General features: G+C 38.6%; 1 protein-coding gene across 4 annotated transcripts in view; it reads right to left on the reverse strand.

Moving 5' to 3' along the window:
* The window catches only part of PTPRZ1 (protein tyrosine phosphatase, receptor type Z1), a 210,169-nt gene that overhangs the window by 123,327 nt on the left and 68,837 nt on the right, over positions 1-18,005 (reverse strand). The gene's annotated exons all lie outside the window — the stretch shown is intronic.

The following is an 18,005-nucleotide window of genomic DNA, read 5'->3' on the forward strand; positions in this document are numbered from 1 at the left end:
GCCAGACTCACTAGTGAGGGATTCTCACTGGACTCAGCCAGGCAGGTAAAGATGCCCTGTCTAAATAAGCAAATCAATGGAAGTTGTGTTAACAACTGTTCAAAAGCTTACCTTCTCTCTTTATTGATGCAGACAGCAGGTTTTGAAAATAACATTTAGAATATTCTCATATGTTAAATAGAAGCAATAATAATATTCTTCTAAGTCAATATACCACATCCAGAGAGCTAAAGCACTTCCACGTGGATAAATGTATTCAAACATGTGCTTTTTCTTTTATATTGTATTATTCATTTATTCCCCAAATTAAGGCCATGCAAGGAGAGAATGATCTAGACTCTGGAAATGGCAGGATGAGTTTCCCCAGACAACAGCAGCAAAATCACTAGAGAATTGTTGGGTATTAAATTTACAGCCTCTACCTCAGATTTACTGAATCAGAAATTCTGGAATTCAGACCCAGCAATCCTATTTTAGATTAATTTCACAATATTTAGGTAATTCTGATGCACACCAAAGTTAAAAACCACTGATTTAGATTATTAGCTATCTGTTTAATGTTTCTATTAAGTTTTATCATTATAATTTCTGCTTTGGCAATTTTATTTTCAAAAAAGGAGGAAAATGTAAAAGCTTAGTCAAAGTGTTAGTCACTCAGTTGTGTCCAACTCTTTGTGACCCCAGGGACTATAGTCCACCAGGCTCCTCTATCCATGGAATTCTCCAGGCAAGAATACTGGAGTGGATTGTCAAAAAAGCTTAGGAACAACCCAATTAAGAAAATGGAATCCCATACTAATCTAGAATTTTATTATTTTTCAGTTCAGTTCAGTTCAGTCGCTCAGTCGTATTCGACTCTTTGCGACCCCATGAATCGCAGCACGCCAGGCCTCCCTGTCCATCACCAACTCCCAGAGTTCACTCAGACTCACATCCATCGAGTCAGTGATGCCATCCAGCCATCTCATCCTCTGTTGTCCCCTTCTCTTCCTACCCCCAATCCCTCCCAGCATCAGAGTCTTTTCCAATGAGTCAACTCTTCGCATGAGGTGGCCAAAGTTTGACTGGAGTTTCAGCTTTAGCATCATTCCTTCCAAAGAAATCCCAGGGCTGATCTCCTTCACAATGGACTGGTTGGATCTCCTTGCAGTCCAAGGGACTCTCAAGAGTCTTCTCCAACACCACAGTTCAAAAGCATCAATTCTTCGGCGCTCAGCCTTCTTCACAGTCCAACTCTCACATCCATACATGACCACAGGAAAAACCATAGCCTTGACTAGACGAACCTTTGTTGGCAAAGTAATGTCTCTGCTTTTCAATATGCTATCTAGGTTGGTCATAACTTTCCTTCCAAGGAGTTAGTGTCTTTTAATTTCATGGCCGCAGTCACCATCTGCAGTGATTTTGGAGCCCCCAAAAATAAAGTCTGACACTGTTTCCACTGTTTCCCCATCTATTTCCCATGAAGTGATGAGACCGGATGCCATGATCTTCGTTTTCTGAATGTTGAGCTTTAAGCCAACTTTTTCACTCTCCACTTTCACCTTCATCAAGAGGTTTTTGAGTTCCTCTTCACTTTCTGCCATAAGGGTGGTGTTATCTGCATATCTGAGGTTATTGATATTCTCCCAGCAATCTTGATTCCAGCTTGTGGTTCTTCCAGTCCAGCGTTTCTCATGATGTACTCTGCATATAAGTTAAATAAACAGGGTGACAATATACAGCCTTGACGAACTCCTTTTCCTATTTGGAACCAGTCTGTTGTTCCATGTCCAGTTCTAACTGTTGCTTCCTAACCTGCATACAAATTTCTCAAGAGGGAGATCAGGTGGTCTGGTATTCCCATCTCTTTCAGAATTTTCCACAGTTTATTGTGATCCACACAGTCAAAGGCTTTTAGTCAATAAAGCAGAAATAGATGCTTTTCTAGAACTCTCTTGCTTTTTCCATGATCCAGCAGATGTTGGCAATTTGATCTCTGGTTCCTCTGCCTTTTCTAAAACCAGCTTGAACATCAGGAACTTCACAGTTCACATACTGCTGAAGCCTGGCTTGGAGAATTTTGAGCATTACTTACTAGCGTGTGAGATGAATGCAATTGTGTGGTAGTTTGAGTATTCTTTGGCATTGCCTTTCTTAGGGATTGGAATGAAAACTGACCTTTTCCAGTCCTGTGGCCACTGCTGAGTTTTCCAAATTTGCTGGCATATTGAGTGCAGCACTTTCACAGGATTTCAGGATTTGAAATAGCTCAACTGGAATTCCATCACCTCCACTAGCTTTGTTCTTAGTGATGCTTTCTAAGGCCCACTTGCCTTAACATTCCAGGATGTCTGGCTCTTGTTATTTAAATAGGGAGAACTTTCACGTTGTCACAAAAAGTTATTTTTAGTTGATGGATCTTCATATACTATGAGCAACCATATGATATACAACTATTTGTGATAATTTAGCAAGAATCTTAACACTATTAAACGGATAATTTTAGCAATAACCTATAACATACAGTCCTAAGATGTGTGAATTTCAACATGTCTTGTAATCTATTCTAACACAGACCAAATATGGTGAGAAACTTGTGTGTGTGTGTATACATATATATATAAAATTGACAAAGTTTAATACTTATCTGACCAACAGCTGCTTGCTATTTAATTGCTTAGCATTAGGAAACTGGAAGGTGATGAGACTACTTAATGTCAAATATTAATTAGGATCAGATAAATACGGTTCCTTAGATCTCTGTGGTATCTAATCTATATAAACATCTTGCAGTGATAACTCATAAATGATTAAACAAAGGTCAGACGCATTAGTGGAATTTATATCATGTGCCCAAACTTAATTTTCCACTCAATTTACTTTTAAAAAATGTTGATGGGATAAAAACATGTCAATATGACTTAGACTTTAAATCAAATCTTCTTTCTTGTGTTGAAGCATAAAAAAAGCAACCTCAATCACCATAAATGAAAGTAGTAGAACAGTTATTATAATTTACCAAAACACGCACACATGCAGGGTAAAGGATAATAATTAAAAGTCACAGAATTTTCTCCTCAAATCTACTCCAGAGTCCCATACACATGTCCCATACTGGCTTTCCTCACTACATCCACAGAAACTAAAGATGTAATTATTCTTCTAAAGGAAACAATAGACACTGCACTCTAAAGAACCATTCTCCTCGAAACAGAGAATGAACTCTTTCATGTCTATAGAAGCTCACTTAGAAAATGGGGAAGTGGAATGGGGGATCCTTTGATCTACAGGTCAGCAACACTGTCGATCAATCTGCAGAAGCATTTGAGCTCCAGGAGCGGGTGACTGCTCTGAAGCACATTCTGAGGGCAGAGTGAGGCTACAGGTTACCTGCATAAATTGTTCTGATGTTTTAAAAAACTATACTTTCTGGTAAATGATGTAGAAAATGTGACTGAGGACTGAGTTGGCAGTGATTCAGACAATCAACTATGAGAAATTGATTCTCACTGAGCTAGGATAATGATCCTGACTGTGAAACGAATGCAAAGTGAATATACTGCACTACAGCAGAGAAAAAAATCCAGTTGTGTGAGATTTTAAGTGCCCTCCCTGGAATCCTGGTTAGATCAAGTTTGGGTAAAATCCAAGTGGACCGTGATATGCCTATCCTTCTAGGAGCATCGTATACATTTCCATACTAAATTTATTACCTGCTTTTTAAGGATATTAATGATTAACACAGTATTTCCGACTTTACTGATCAGTAAAGAAGTTCTGCTTCAGTCAAGTAGGAAGAGACCCAGATACAAGGCTCTCAGACACATAAACTATTAGATCATTATATGAAATGAGGACAGACAATGAAGCAGAAGACTTTCTGTGATGCAAAACAACTCATTCATCACACACAGAATTAAAAAAAAATAATTTAAATAAATTTATTCTATACTATATTAATTAGACGTTTTAAGCCCCCTTTCCCCAACTCGGCTATAAAATAAATATATGTTTAGTGTAGACCGGCTGGAAGATATGGACAAGCAGAGATGAAAATAAAAGGCCCCCACAATTTCACTTTTCAGAAGAGATTGCTCTTAATACATTATTTTAAAAGATACATGCATAAAGCAAAAAAAAAAAAAAAGGACCATATCAAACACACTGGCTTTGGAATCAGCATTTTAAAAAATATTTACATGATAATTAAGAGATCTAACAGCTCTGTGTTGTTATCCACATCACTGAAACACAAGACTCAGATGTGGCCATAAGGAGTCTCAAGAAGAGCACTGGGAGTCAAGCCCCAGGTTCAAATTTCCAGTCTTTGCTCAGTTTTTAAATCTGAGCAGGTGACTTCATCTTGTAAAATGAAAACACTATCACATCCCAGCTTTATTCACTCATGCCAGAAATAAATTGCAGGGACATACCAGGTGCCACTACCCCACGTCCAAGGTCAGGAGTAGAGGCTGAGCTTTGCTGAACCTGCCAGGTGGAGATACCCCACGGCCAAAGTCAGAAAAACCCCAGTAGGCACTGGAGTGGCTGTGAGCAGATACCCCATGTCCAAGGACAAAGGAGAAGCCCCAGCAAGACTGTAGGAGGGGCAAATTTGCGTTTAGAATCAAACCCCATTCCCGCCAGAGAAGCTCAGAGGGCTCAAACAAACCTTGTGTGCACCAGGACCCAGGGACCCCACAGAGACTGAGACAGAACTGTGATTGAGCATCTCCTGTGGAGGTACGGGTCGGCAGTGGTCTGCCGCAGGGACGGGGCTCTTGGTGTGGGTATGGATTAAGTCCTCTTGGAGAAGGTCGCCATTAACCCCACTATAGAGCTTCCAGAACTTATATAGGACTGAGACTCTTGGAGGACACAACAGAACCATGTGCACAAGAACCCAGGAGAAAGAACAGTGACCCCACAGGAGACTTGCCTGTGGCTGTCCAGGAGTCTCCGGCAAAGTCATGGGTCAGTGGTGGCCTGCTGCAGGGTTGGGGGCACAAACTGTAGCAGTACATGCCTGGGATCTTTTGAGGAAGGTCACCATTATGTTCATTACCTCCACCAGAGTTTGGCCCCAGGTAAACAGCAGGGAAGGAAAACAGCTCCACCCATCAACAGAAAACGGGATTAAAGATTTATTGAGCATGGCCCCACCCATCAGAACAAGACCCAGTATCCCCCTCAGTCAGTGTATCCCATCAGAAAGCTTTCCTAAGCCTCTTATCCTTCTCCATCCAAGGGCAGACACACTGAAAACCACCATCACAGAAAACTAAACAATCTAATCACATGCACCACAGCCTTGTGTAACTCAATGAAACTATGAGCCATGCCATGTAGGGCCATCCAAGACGGACGGGTCATGGTGGAGAGTTCTGACAAAATGTGGTCACTGGAGAAGGGAATGGCAAACCACTTCAGTATTCCTGCCTTGAGAACCACATGAACAGTAGGAAAAGGCAAAAAGATAGGACACTGAAAGATGAAATCCCCAGGTTGGTAGGTGCCCAATATGCTACTGGAGATCAGTGGAGAAATAACTCCAGAAAGAAGGAAGAGAAAGAGCCAAAGCAAAAACAACACCCAGTTGTGGATGTGACTGGTGATGGAAGCAAAGTCCAATGCTGTAAAGAGCAATATTGCATAGGAACCTGGAACGTTAAGTTCACAAATCAAGGCAAATTGTAAGTGATCAAACAGGAGATGGCAAGAGTGAATGTCGACATTTTAGGAATCAGCGAACTAAAATGGACTGGAATGGGTAAATTTAACTCAGATGACCATTATATCCACTACTGTGGGCAGGAATCCCTTAGAAGAAATGGAGCAGCCATCATAGTCAACAAAAGTCCAAAATGCAGTACTTGGATGCAATCTCAAAAATGACAGAATGATCTCTGTTCGTCTCCAAGGCAAACTATTCAATATTACGGTAATCCAAGTCTATGCCCTGATCAGTAATGCTGAAGAAGCTGAAGTTGAACAGTTCTATGAAGACCTATAAGGCTTTCTAGAATTAACACCCAAAAAAGATGTCCTTTTCATTATAGGGGACTGGAATGCAAAAGTAGCAAGTCAAGAAACACCTGGGGTAACAGGCAAATTTGGCCTTGGAATACGGAATGAAGCAGGGCAAAGGCTAATAGAGTTTCGCCAAGAGAACACATTGGTCATAGCAAACACCCTCTTCCAACAACACAAGAGAAGACTTACACATGGACATCACCAGATGGCCAACACCAAAATCAGATTGATCATATTCTTTGCAGCCAAAGATGGAGAAGCTCTATACAGTCAGTAAAAACAACACTGGGAGCTGACTGTGGCTCACATCATGAACTCCTTATTGCCAAATTTAGACTTAAATTTAAGAAAGTAGGGAAAACCATTAGAACATTCAAGTATGACCTAAATCAAATCCCTAACAATTATACAGTGGAAGTGAGAAATAGATTTAAGGGACTAGATCTGATAGATTGACTGGTGAACTATGGATGGAGGTTCATGACATTGTACAGGAGGCGGGATCAAGACCATCCCCAAGAAGAAGAAATGCAAAAAAGCAAAATGATTGTCTGAAGAGGCCTTACAAATAGCTGTGAAAAGAAAAGATGCCAAAAGTAAAGGAGAAAAGAAAAGATATACCCATTTGAATGCAGAGTTCCAAACAATATCAAGGAGAGATAAGAAAGCCTTCCTCAGTGATCAATGCAAAGAAATAGAGGAAAACAATAGAATGGGAAAGACTAGAGATCTCTTCAAGAAAATTAGAGATACCAAAGGACTACTTCATGCAAAGATGGGCTCAATAAAGGACAGAAATGGTAAGGACCTAACATAAGCAGAAGATATTAAGAAGAGATGGCAAGAATACACAAAAGAACTATATAAAAAAGATCTTTACGACCCAGATAATCACGGTGGTGTGATCACTTGCCTAGAGTGAGATATCTTGGAATGTGAAGTCAAGTGGGCCTTAGGAAGCATCACTATGAACAAAGCTAGTGGAGGTGATGGAATTCCAGTTGAGCCATTTCAAATCCTGAAAGATGATGCTGCAAAAGTGCTGCAGTCAATAAGTCAGCAAATTTGGAAAACTCAGCAGTGGCCACAGGACTGGAAAAGGTCAGTTTTCATTTCAATCCCTAAGAAAGGCAATGCCAAAGAATGCTCAAACTACCACACAATTGCACTCATCTCACACACTAGTAAAGTAATGCTCAAAATTCTCCAAGCCAGGCTTCAACAATACGTGAACCATGAACTTCCAGATGTTCAAGCTGGCTTTAGAAAAGGCAGAGGAACCAGACATCAAATTGCCTACATCCACTGGATCATTGAAAAAGCAAGAGAGTTCCAATCTGTTTCTGCTTTACTGACTATGCCATAGCCTTTGTGTGGATCACAATAAACTGTGGAAAATTCTGAAAGAGATGGGAATACCAGACCACCTGACCTGCCTCCTGAGAAATCTGTATGCAGGTAGGAAGCAACAGTTAGAACTGGACATGGAACAACAGACTGGTTCCAAATAGGAAAAGGAGTACGTCAAGGCTGTATATTGTCACCCTGCTTATTTAACTTATGTAGATTGCATCATGAGAAATGTTGGACTGTATGAAGCACAAAGTAGAATCAAGATTGCCGGGAGAAATATCAATAACCTCAGATATGCAGATGACACCACCCTTATGGCAGAAAGTGAAGAAGAACTAAAGAGCCTCTTGATGAAAGTGAAAGATGAGAGTGAAAATGTTGGCTTAAAACTCAACATTCAGAAAACTATGATCATGGCACCTTGTCCCATCACTTCATGGCAAATAGATGAGGAAACATTGGCTGACTTTATTTTTCTGGGCTCCAAAATCACTGCAGATGGTGACTACAGCCGTGCAATTAAAAGATGCTTACTCCTTGGAAGGAAAGCTATGACCAACCTAGACAGCATATTAAAAAGCAGAGACATTACTTTGCCAACAAAGGTCTGTCTAGTCAAAGCTATGGTTTTTCCAGTAGCCATGTATAGATATGAGAGTTGGACTATAAAAAAAGCTGAGTGCCGAAGAATTTATGCTTTTGAACTGCGGTGTTGGAGAAGACTCCAGAGGGTCCCTTGAACTGCAAAGAGATCCAACCAGTCAATCCCAAAGGAAGTCAGTCCTGAATACTCATTGAAAGGACTGATGCCGAAGCTGAAGTTTTGCCACCTGATGGGAAGAACTGACTCATTGGAAAAGACCCTGATGGTGGGAAAGATTGAAAGCAAAAGGGGATGACGGAGGATGAAATGGTTGGATGGCAAGACAGACTTGACTGACATGAGTGTGAGCGAGCTTCGGGAGTGGGTGATGGACAGGGAAGGCTGGCATGCTGAAGTCCATGGGGTCTCAAAGAATTGGACACAACCAAGCCACTGAACTGAACTGAAGAATGTTCTCATCACATTCCTATTTTTCTATCCAGGGAAGAAGCATACTAGAGAGGCTGGAAGCATAGCAATTTCTCTCTTGCCCATAGGTTAACACAGCCACTCTGTTTGCATGCAATAATCTTTCACATGTGTTGGTTTAGTTAGCTCCTACTTATGTTTTATTTCAGTGTAAAGGAGCTTCCTGTGAACCCCTTAAGGTATGTAGGAGCTACAGACCTGGGTCAGCCCAGTCTACCATTGGGGCATTTATCACACTTGGTAATCACCATAATTGTCATGATTGTGACTGCTTCCATTTTTCAATACACCCTGGAAGATGACACAGTGTCTGGCTCATGTTATGCACCCAGTAAGTATGATTTCATTAAATGAATGATCTCAAAACTTTAAATTTCCCTTTGTCAAGGAATATATATGATATTCCTTGACAAAGGAATATATATGATAACATCCAGGTAGAAGGCAAGTCGAGCAATCAATAAGAAGTCAACTCCTTCACATTTTAATACAGATTAACTGAACCTAAGAATCTCCTTCAGGATACATGGGGCACTATAGGTATGGGTGCAAGTTTGAGGTTTTTAGAAAAGAAAAACTATATGTTTTTTATGAAAAAAGTGCTGCAAGGAGCTCTTATTTCCTAGAAATGCTAATGAAATATGAAAGAAAATACCCATGTGAAAAAGCTAGACTAGCCATTAGTTGTTTAGAAATAATCCAGTTTGGAATGTGCCAAGTTTTGAATGTGCTTTGATGCTGATTCTGGGTGGTTCTGCTATTGTTTGAATTTCCAAATGGCAAAGGGCTCTAAAATACAGCTTTTCTTGTTTTCCAATTAAGATTTATAGCCATTTTCTATAAATTTCAGCTATTATACATACACACTGTACATAAATTTGTTTTCTATATTTAATATATTTACATAAATGTATCTGTAGGTAAATATTTATACATACATTTATATTATGCTTATAAATACATACATATATTCACAAACATAAATACATTTATGTATTTACACATAACTAAGTCTACAAATAGCGAAGTGAAAGTCACTCAGTTGTGTCTGACTCTTTGTGACTCCATGGACTATATAGCCCATGGAATTCTCCAGGCCAGAATACTGGAGTGGGTAGCCTTTTCCTTCTCCAGGGGATCTCTCCAACCCAGAAATTCAACCCAGGTCTCCTGCACTGCAGGCAGATTCTTTACCAGCTGAGCCACAAGGGAAACCCACACCTACCACACTTTTATATATATGATCAGATCAGATCAGTCGCTCAGTCGTGTCCGACTCTTTGCGACCCCATGAACTGCAGCACGCCAGGCCTCCCTGTCCCTCACCAACTCCCGGTATGTATGTGTGTATATATATACACACACACACATATATATATATATATATATATATATATAATTTTTCTTAAATGAACATGCATTGTTTTTACAAAGAGAAATAAATGAAGTGATTTTCATTTTGGGGGGAAAACATATACCAGATCATTACTCTTGATACTAATCAAGATAATGGCTCAGAGCTCTATCCTTCATTGATTTGGTCATTGGGAGAAATGACAGGAGCAGAGAAATGATCAGAAAGGTACCTATCATCTTATCACACTCAGTTTCCTCAGGCCAGATATGGTCTCCTCTTTCTCAAAATTTTGTTATCAAAATTCACTCTGTTAAGTTAGACAACTAGGTAGTATCTTCTAAGGGAAAAGGTTTAGCTCAGGTGGACAAGAATCGGATTTTAAGTCAAAGGTTGCTGCTCCTTCCTAGACAAGAGCCTGTCAACTGCCTCCTGGGCTATGGGCAGGGGCTGGACTGGACTGGATGCCTGCTCTTCAGCTGGCTTCATGTGAGTCTGTCTGGGGACTCCCAGGGTGGTCTTCTCACTTCAGGCTTTTTGAGAAGGAGCCCAACGTGGAGCTTGCTTGGGCTCTCTGTTTCCAGGACAGTGCCTGCAGGCATTTGAGAGGGAGGGGATCTCTAGGTGGGGAGAAGCCCCGCAAACAGCTGAGAGCATCACAGGGAAGCTGGACCGGCTGATGCCAGCCTCTACTCTGCACTCAGCCTCTGCTGCCAGGCTTCTTCCTCAGTCACGGTAATTATCTCCCGGGGCGCCTGACTGCTTCTCTCAGTTCTGGCTTCCAACAAGTCCACCTCTCTAGGTTATCAGCTACTACTCTGAATCTACCTGTAAAAACCATTCAAGTTCGCTTCCCTCTCCATGGAACCCGGGCACATACTGTTTGAGGAAGAAATCTAGACAGCTTTCAAGTGTCCGAGAATATTCTATGATAGTTAAGAAGCTCCCTGCAGTTTGGAAGCTGGTTTGCCAGAAGCCACAAAGAACCTCTAAAATCCTCTGCACTCCAGCCAAGAAAAGTTCTACCTCTGGCTCAGTCAAGGCATCTCTTAGCTGAACAAAACACACCACAGAGTTAAAAAAAGAGACCTGGTATTAAGAGGCAGCAGGATAGAGAGGTAGCCACATAGATATATATATATATATAGATAGATAGATATCTATATATATATATAGATATATATACATTCACTGGATAAAGGGGAAAAAAATCAGTCCTAAACACATCTGAATATATTCAAAATAGCTTTTATAATTCTCTGCTTCACTTAGTAAGAAATCTTTCTGAATGTAAAAAATGAGTCACGACTTCCTTGTTGTGCAGTGGATACGAATCTGCCTGCCAACACTGGCGACATGAGTTCAACCCCCGGTCAGGGAAGATTCCCCATGCAACGGACCAACTAAAGCCCCTGCACCATAACTACTGAAACCTCACTCTAGACCCTGCAAGCCGCAACTACCGATTCTGGGCATTACATCTGCTGAAGCTTGCGCGCCTACAGGCTGTGCCCCTCAACAAGAGAAGCCACCGCAACTAGAAGCCCGAGCACTGCAGCTAGAAAGTGGTCCCCTCTGGCCGCAACTAGAGAAAGCCCAAGCCCAGCAACGAAGACCCAGTGCAACCAAAAATAAATAAATAAAGGAATCTTGATGTTAAACAAAATGAGTTACTTACATATTTCTCTCTCTGCTCTTTGAAAACCCTGAATTTAAAGAATCAGAGTTACCTATAGATCAGTCTTATGGACTCTGTGGGAGAGGGAGAGGGTAGGGAAATTTGGGAGAATAGCATTGAAACATGTATAATATCATGTATGAAATGAGTCGCCAGTCCAGGTTCGATGCACGATACTGGATGCTTGGGGCTGGTGCACTGGGATGACCCAGAGGGATGGTATGGGGAGGGAGGAGGGAGGAGGGTTCAGGATGGGGAACACAGGTATACCTGTGGCGGATTCATTTCGGTATTTGGCAAAACTAATACAATATTTTAAAGTTTAAAAAAAAAAGAAAGAATCAGAATTACCATGCAGAAAACAGGAAACTAAGCCTTGCACTCAGCCTTTACTGCTTCATAAAATAGGGAAGGTGACAAAGGTCAACTTAAAATAATTGCATGATATTTTGCCTAAAAGTTGAAAACATTTAAATGAAATTTGTGTGATAACAAAAACTGTGGACTGATCTTAAATTGTTTTAATTAACATGCAATATTCTTTTTTTTTTTTTGCTGGAAGATGTATTTTATAAAAAAGGAAATTTCAGAGTAAAGAACACAGAGAATGACTATGGGTCAAAAAAAGGAAAGGGGAACGGTCAACCCAGACACTAAGCCCACACATATGAGTGCAAACAGGAGAAATAGCCAGATGTTCTCATCTTGAGCTACTAAGGAACTTGCCCAATCCATTCAAGACTACCAAATAGAGTCAGCAGAGGTAATTACAAGGCTGGCCTAGAGAATCTATGCAATTTTCATCTTACTCACAGGGGAATACTGCTGGCATATTGTTTTATTCTTAGATATATTTAACAATGATTATTTAATTGTCTATGGCCATACCACCCTGAACGAGCCCGATCTCGTCTGATTATTTAATTGTAATGTTATTCTGCAGCCACACCTTTATTTTTTCAATCCTAAAGTGATAATCTGCAGGTAAATAAATTCTGAGTTTTAGATTATTTAATGAACCCTATTCAGCCTCTCATGAAGCATGCTCTACTCATCCCATTTACCATAAGAAACATACATCTTAGCTAAACTTTTTAAAGATGTATAGATGATAGGAAATACCTGTCTACAATATACAATTAAGCAAGTCAACTCCCTCTAATCCTCTTGTGAGATTATCAAATACACCCAAATTTGTTTGTTTAATCTGTTTGGGCTCAAGTTACTACTACTAAGTCACTTCAGTCGTGTCCGATTCTGTGCGACCCCATAGACGGCAGCCCACCAGGCTCCCCCGTCCCTGGGATTCTCCAGGCAAGAACACTGGAGTGGATTGCCATTTCCTTCTCCAATGCATGAAAGTGAAAAGTGAAAGTGAAGTCGCTCAGTCGTGTCCAACCCTCAGTGACCCCATGGACTGCAGCCTTCCAGGCTCCTCCATCCATGGGATTTTCCAGGCAAGAGTACTGGAGTGGGGTGCCATACTGCCAACTAATGATCACTTGGATCTGTTCAATCTGTAGTGTAATTGTTCAAAGAGATTTCACAAAGTGAAACACTGATTTGATTCATGCACAATTAGGCAGAGTGTTATTAAAAATTATTTACTGAAAGAAAATTGAAATACAGAGCAAACAGTCTGGTCAGTCTGAATGTTAGGGGTGACCAGGAAGTCCTCATGCTCTGATTAGATATCTGTGGCAGCCTCACACCTCAGCTCAGCACAGTCCCTATGTCCTGACTGGTGAAAATGCAAAGCTGGGCTCATTATCCAACTGCCTTGCCCTTCTTAGCTAAAACTAACAGAAGCGTGTTGAAAACCTTTTGCTAGAATATACGTATTTAAAAAATGAGCATGATACAATAGCATACAGTAAGAGGTGAAGGTCTCCTGCCTCCAGCGGCCCTCCACAGTCCCATTCTTCAGGGGTAAACCGCTGCCAACAGGGTGGTGTATAACCTTCCAGGTTTCTCTTCTACGTCATATAAATATATAATATCTTACAAAAATGAGGCAACTCTATACACAGAGTTCTAGAACGTGCCTTTTCATTCTTAAGTTGGAAATGAGAAATGAATAGTCTAAGATAAGGAGCGATGATTCAGAGGAAAGCATCATATGTTAAAAGAATTTTCAGATTCCAGATGTAAAGAGATGACCAAATGAGTCAAAAATCAGTCATTATTCAATACAGATTTAAATTTTCTTTCTGAGTTACCTATTTCTCCTAGGTTAAGAGAAGCAAAATTACTAAACCCAACTATGTCCAAAAATAAATGCCAAACACCAAACCACACAATACACAACCTTATATTATGGTTCCTTTGTTTTCCATAAGTAGTATCTTCTAGTCTATATATTTGTTGGAAATACTATTTAGACAGGATATTCTATTTGAGGAAGCAGAATCAGTTTGGCATTCAGAGGTTCCCTCCTTCTGAGGTGTTCAGTCAGGTGTCCAGTAGTGACTCCTGTGTGGTCTAATGCAATCTTGTTTTGCCAATGCAACCCCTTAACTAAAACTTTAAAGTTCTCTGGGTTTAAGAACACTTGAAAATATATCAATACACAATTTCCAGTTTCAAGCTGTTCTTAAAATATGGTGAAAAGAAACATCTGAATATATGTATTTTTAAATCCAGGAAATCATTTCAATAGTGATCACTTCTAAGAAATAAGCAATGGAAGTCCATTCATTTCTGATGATCTTCTCATTGCTTAAGGTGATAAGGTCTAACAACTCAAACAGAGGGAAGATTTTAATCTCGTGATCATTGTGGGCTACATGTTCATGATATATATTAAAAAAAAGACCAAATGACTTAGTTTTTCTTTCTTCATTGAATTGTCTTTGTATAGACATTGTTAATAGAAAATTTATCATTAATAGAAAGAAGGACATTCATTTTCTGAAATCCTTACATGAAATGAAGTTACTAAGGAAAGAACTGGATTTTAGTGCCAATGTTCTCAGATTTACTATTCGCTCTTTCATTGCAGAGTGATAAACTTTGCTCACCTTCTCATAATAACTTTAAAAATGGGACTGTTCACTGTATTTACCAACCCTGCCATTTCTCAGCATAATTATAGGATATATCCTGAATAGAAAAGTTGTTTATAGTCTATGCTAAAAAAAAACACAACTGAAAGAGTAATCTCTTCTCCTCCTCTTCCACTGTTTCTCCATCCATCTGACAGCCAGCATGGATTTTTATTGTTTCTCCACATATTGCAGTTGTATAATATTTCTGAAACAACCTTAGCTTAAGTGATTCTATTTAAATCATGTTTGATGTACCATGTGACATTTTTAAACAGCTTATGGTAAAGCAATGAGCTCTCTTACAGGCAGATGTTATGATGCTCTTAGTAACTTTTATGAATAGAATTCTATATATACATTCAAGGGCAAGTCTTTTCTTCCAAGATTGAAGACAGTCTAACAGCTCAACAAGATAAGCTATTATGAACAAAACTAGGACTAAGTGTGGTCAAAATCAATTTACTTCAGCTGTTCATCAATTAAATTTAAGACTCTTAAAACTAATTTATCCTGAAATTTTATAGTTATCACACATAGTTTTTCATTTTCCAGGTGGGATAATAAGCATAGAAATTGAAAATACTACCAAGCATTATTATATTAAAAATAAAAAGAGATAATATATTTAACATTGAATAATCCATATTTAAAATTTTTGACTTGGGTATGATTTGCTTGGGAGAGAAGTGTTCATTTGGATAAAGGCTTTTTTTAATTTGTTTTCTTTTTGACATTCTATGAATTCAGACAAAATACTCAATCTGCACTCAGCTTGAGCTAAGCAGCTGTAAAATGTCCTCATCTGAAACTGTAAGCAGGACCTGGAATCAAATCCAGAGAAACTAAGACAGAAATTTATTAAAAAAGAATATAACACACCCTTTTACTGAAAACAAAAGTGAAACTAAGTTAAATAAATGGATTGTCCTTTTTTTTTAATACCAGTTACTCAGGTCTACCATTCTTATTCAATTAACCATTACCCAGGCAGTATTTATTTACCATTCGTCCTCCCAAAACCCTAACCTAAACCCTGTTACTTGGGGTAATTTAAGAAATTAAGTAATTGACTGCTTTGATCTCCAAGTTGACCAAGGGACTCTCAAGAGTCTTCCTCAGCACCACAATCTGAAAGCATCAATTCCAGTTAATCCAAAAGGAAATCAACCCTGAATATTCATTGGAAGGACTGATGCCGAAGCTGAAGCTCCAATACTTTGGCCAGTGATGTGATGAGCCAACTCACTGGAAAAGACCCTGATGCTGGGAAAGATTGAGGGCAGGAGGAGAAGGGGTTGACAGAGGATGAGATGGTTCGATGGTATCATTGACTCAATGGACACAAGTTTAAGCAAATTCATGGAGATAGTGAAGGACAGGGAAGCCTGGTGTGCTTCAGTGCATGGGCTGCAATGAGTCAGACACTTTAATTTCTTGTTGCTAGTTTCTGAACAACAAATTAAATAATTAGAAAAAAGCAAATTAAAAATCGGATTTTACTTTTTGTCAATCAAGTTGACCAGATTTTTAAAACAAGTGTGAGTAAAAATGTGAGGAAATGGATAAAAATGTGGGGAAAAACAATTTTCTAAAATTTGACCATTATATCAATATTAAAAACACTTGGCAATTTGATCCAACAACTCTCTCTTTGTTGAAGTCTATTTTTTCTGAAAAAACAACTGCTCAAGGAAATAGAATTTGAGGATGTTCGTTACCTTGGATATATAATAGCAAAACATAAACAAAACTTTACAAAATAATAAATTTAAATAATTAAAAATGGCACAGAGTTATGGAGAATCATTGTTATGTATTTCTCAAGATTAAAAAATTAATAATAAAAAGAATGTCCTTATATATAGGTCATAATTATAAATGGGTAAATTAAAGGCAAGTCTTTCTATATAATGTCATATAGAACTACCACACACCCATCTGCACAGAAGTCACAAGCTAGACATGCCTTAATTTGTTCAATTTTTCCTGCTTTAATGTATATCTTGATTATTCTATGTTCTAATTTAACTCATTCCATCCAAAAGGTGATATAAATAGCTAATAAAAATTAAAATCCTGACTTCAAGAGTAATCAAACAGAACAAATTAAAATTAAAATGTCATTTTTTAAGCATATCAGATTAGTGAAGATTTTCAAAATGACAGTCTTTAAATCCTGGTTTATTCAGTGGGGTGGTCACTTACTTATACATAAGCACATACATGCTCTCTAGAGGCCAGCTAGGTCATGTGTATCTAGAATTCTGAAAGCATTTATTTTTTTCTATTCAGTAATGGTATATCAAGGATTCTTTAATAAAAATGATAAAAATATAAACCATTTCTATTCATCTATTTATCACTGTTTATAACAGCCTGAATATCCAAATATTAAAAATGAAACATTTATCCTATAGACTGTTAGGTAGACACTAAGTACCAGGATCAATAGGGATTATCACTAAAATAAGGCAATGCTCAAAAATAATTACTAGAATAAATTGGATGCAAAACTCTAGGTAAGACGCATATACACATAATATAATATAAACATAATATAATAAAAACTGTCCTGAAAAGAATACACCAAATTTTCTAGTGGATATACCTGGAGGGAGTAAACAGTGCTTTTATATTCTTCTTTGTATTTGAATGAATTTTTTTTTAATTTCTACTTTTAAAGTAAGAATTAAAAAAAGAAAATGCATGCCTCACTACAAAATTCATGGTGCTGCTCTCTTTCATCTATAAAACAGATTGGCTAGATTCATGTTAAAGGTCTTTTAATTTGATTCCAATTTATTAACCCAATCTTATCTCTAATGAGTACCCAATTCTACCATTGAACTCTATCTCAGATGGTTATCAGGCATGTTATGTTCCCTCTAGAGTCCACCCAAGCTCATCCAATCAGGCCTAGAGCTTCTCGTCTTTCCTAAGGTTTTTGATCATCATTTCTGATGGAACTATTTTAAGCCAACATCAGCTATTAATGATGCTCTAACTCATGTCCAGTAATCACACAAAATCACATTTAACCCTGATTCCAATTAACTCAGCACGCTAATTCAGAAGGAAACTCCTTTTGAAGGCAAGACTACCATCATTATTTGTTAATATTAATCATAACAACAACTGTGATCATAACAAGTATAGCTGATAAAGTTTATTGAGAATTTTCTATTTACAAGGAGGCACTGTGTCAACTCCATTTAATGTTCAGAAAACTCTTCCATTTCACAGATGAGAAAACTGAGACTCAGTTAGGGTACATACTTTTCCCAAGGAGATGTAGCTAGTGTGGATCTGAGATTCAAATCTAGCTCTGTCTGAGATCAATATACTCTATTCTGCCAATTTGTTAATGGAAATTCACTAGAAATCATTTTGCATATGATATATTTTTAGTGATTAACTGCATTCCCATATAGCTAAGTTAAAATGATGTGTGGAGCTACAAAATTTTCTTTTACATATAAGAGCAGA

The sequence above is a fragment of the Bos indicus x Bos taurus genome, chromosome 4 (genome assembly GCF_003369695.1).
Source record: "Bos indicus x Bos taurus breed Angus x Brahman F1 hybrid chromosome 4, Bos_hybrid_MaternalHap_v2.0, whole genome shotgun sequence".
NCBI classification, from domain to species: domain Eukaryota; kingdom Metazoa; phylum Chordata; class Mammalia; order Artiodactyla; family Bovidae; genus Bos; species Bos indicus x Bos taurus.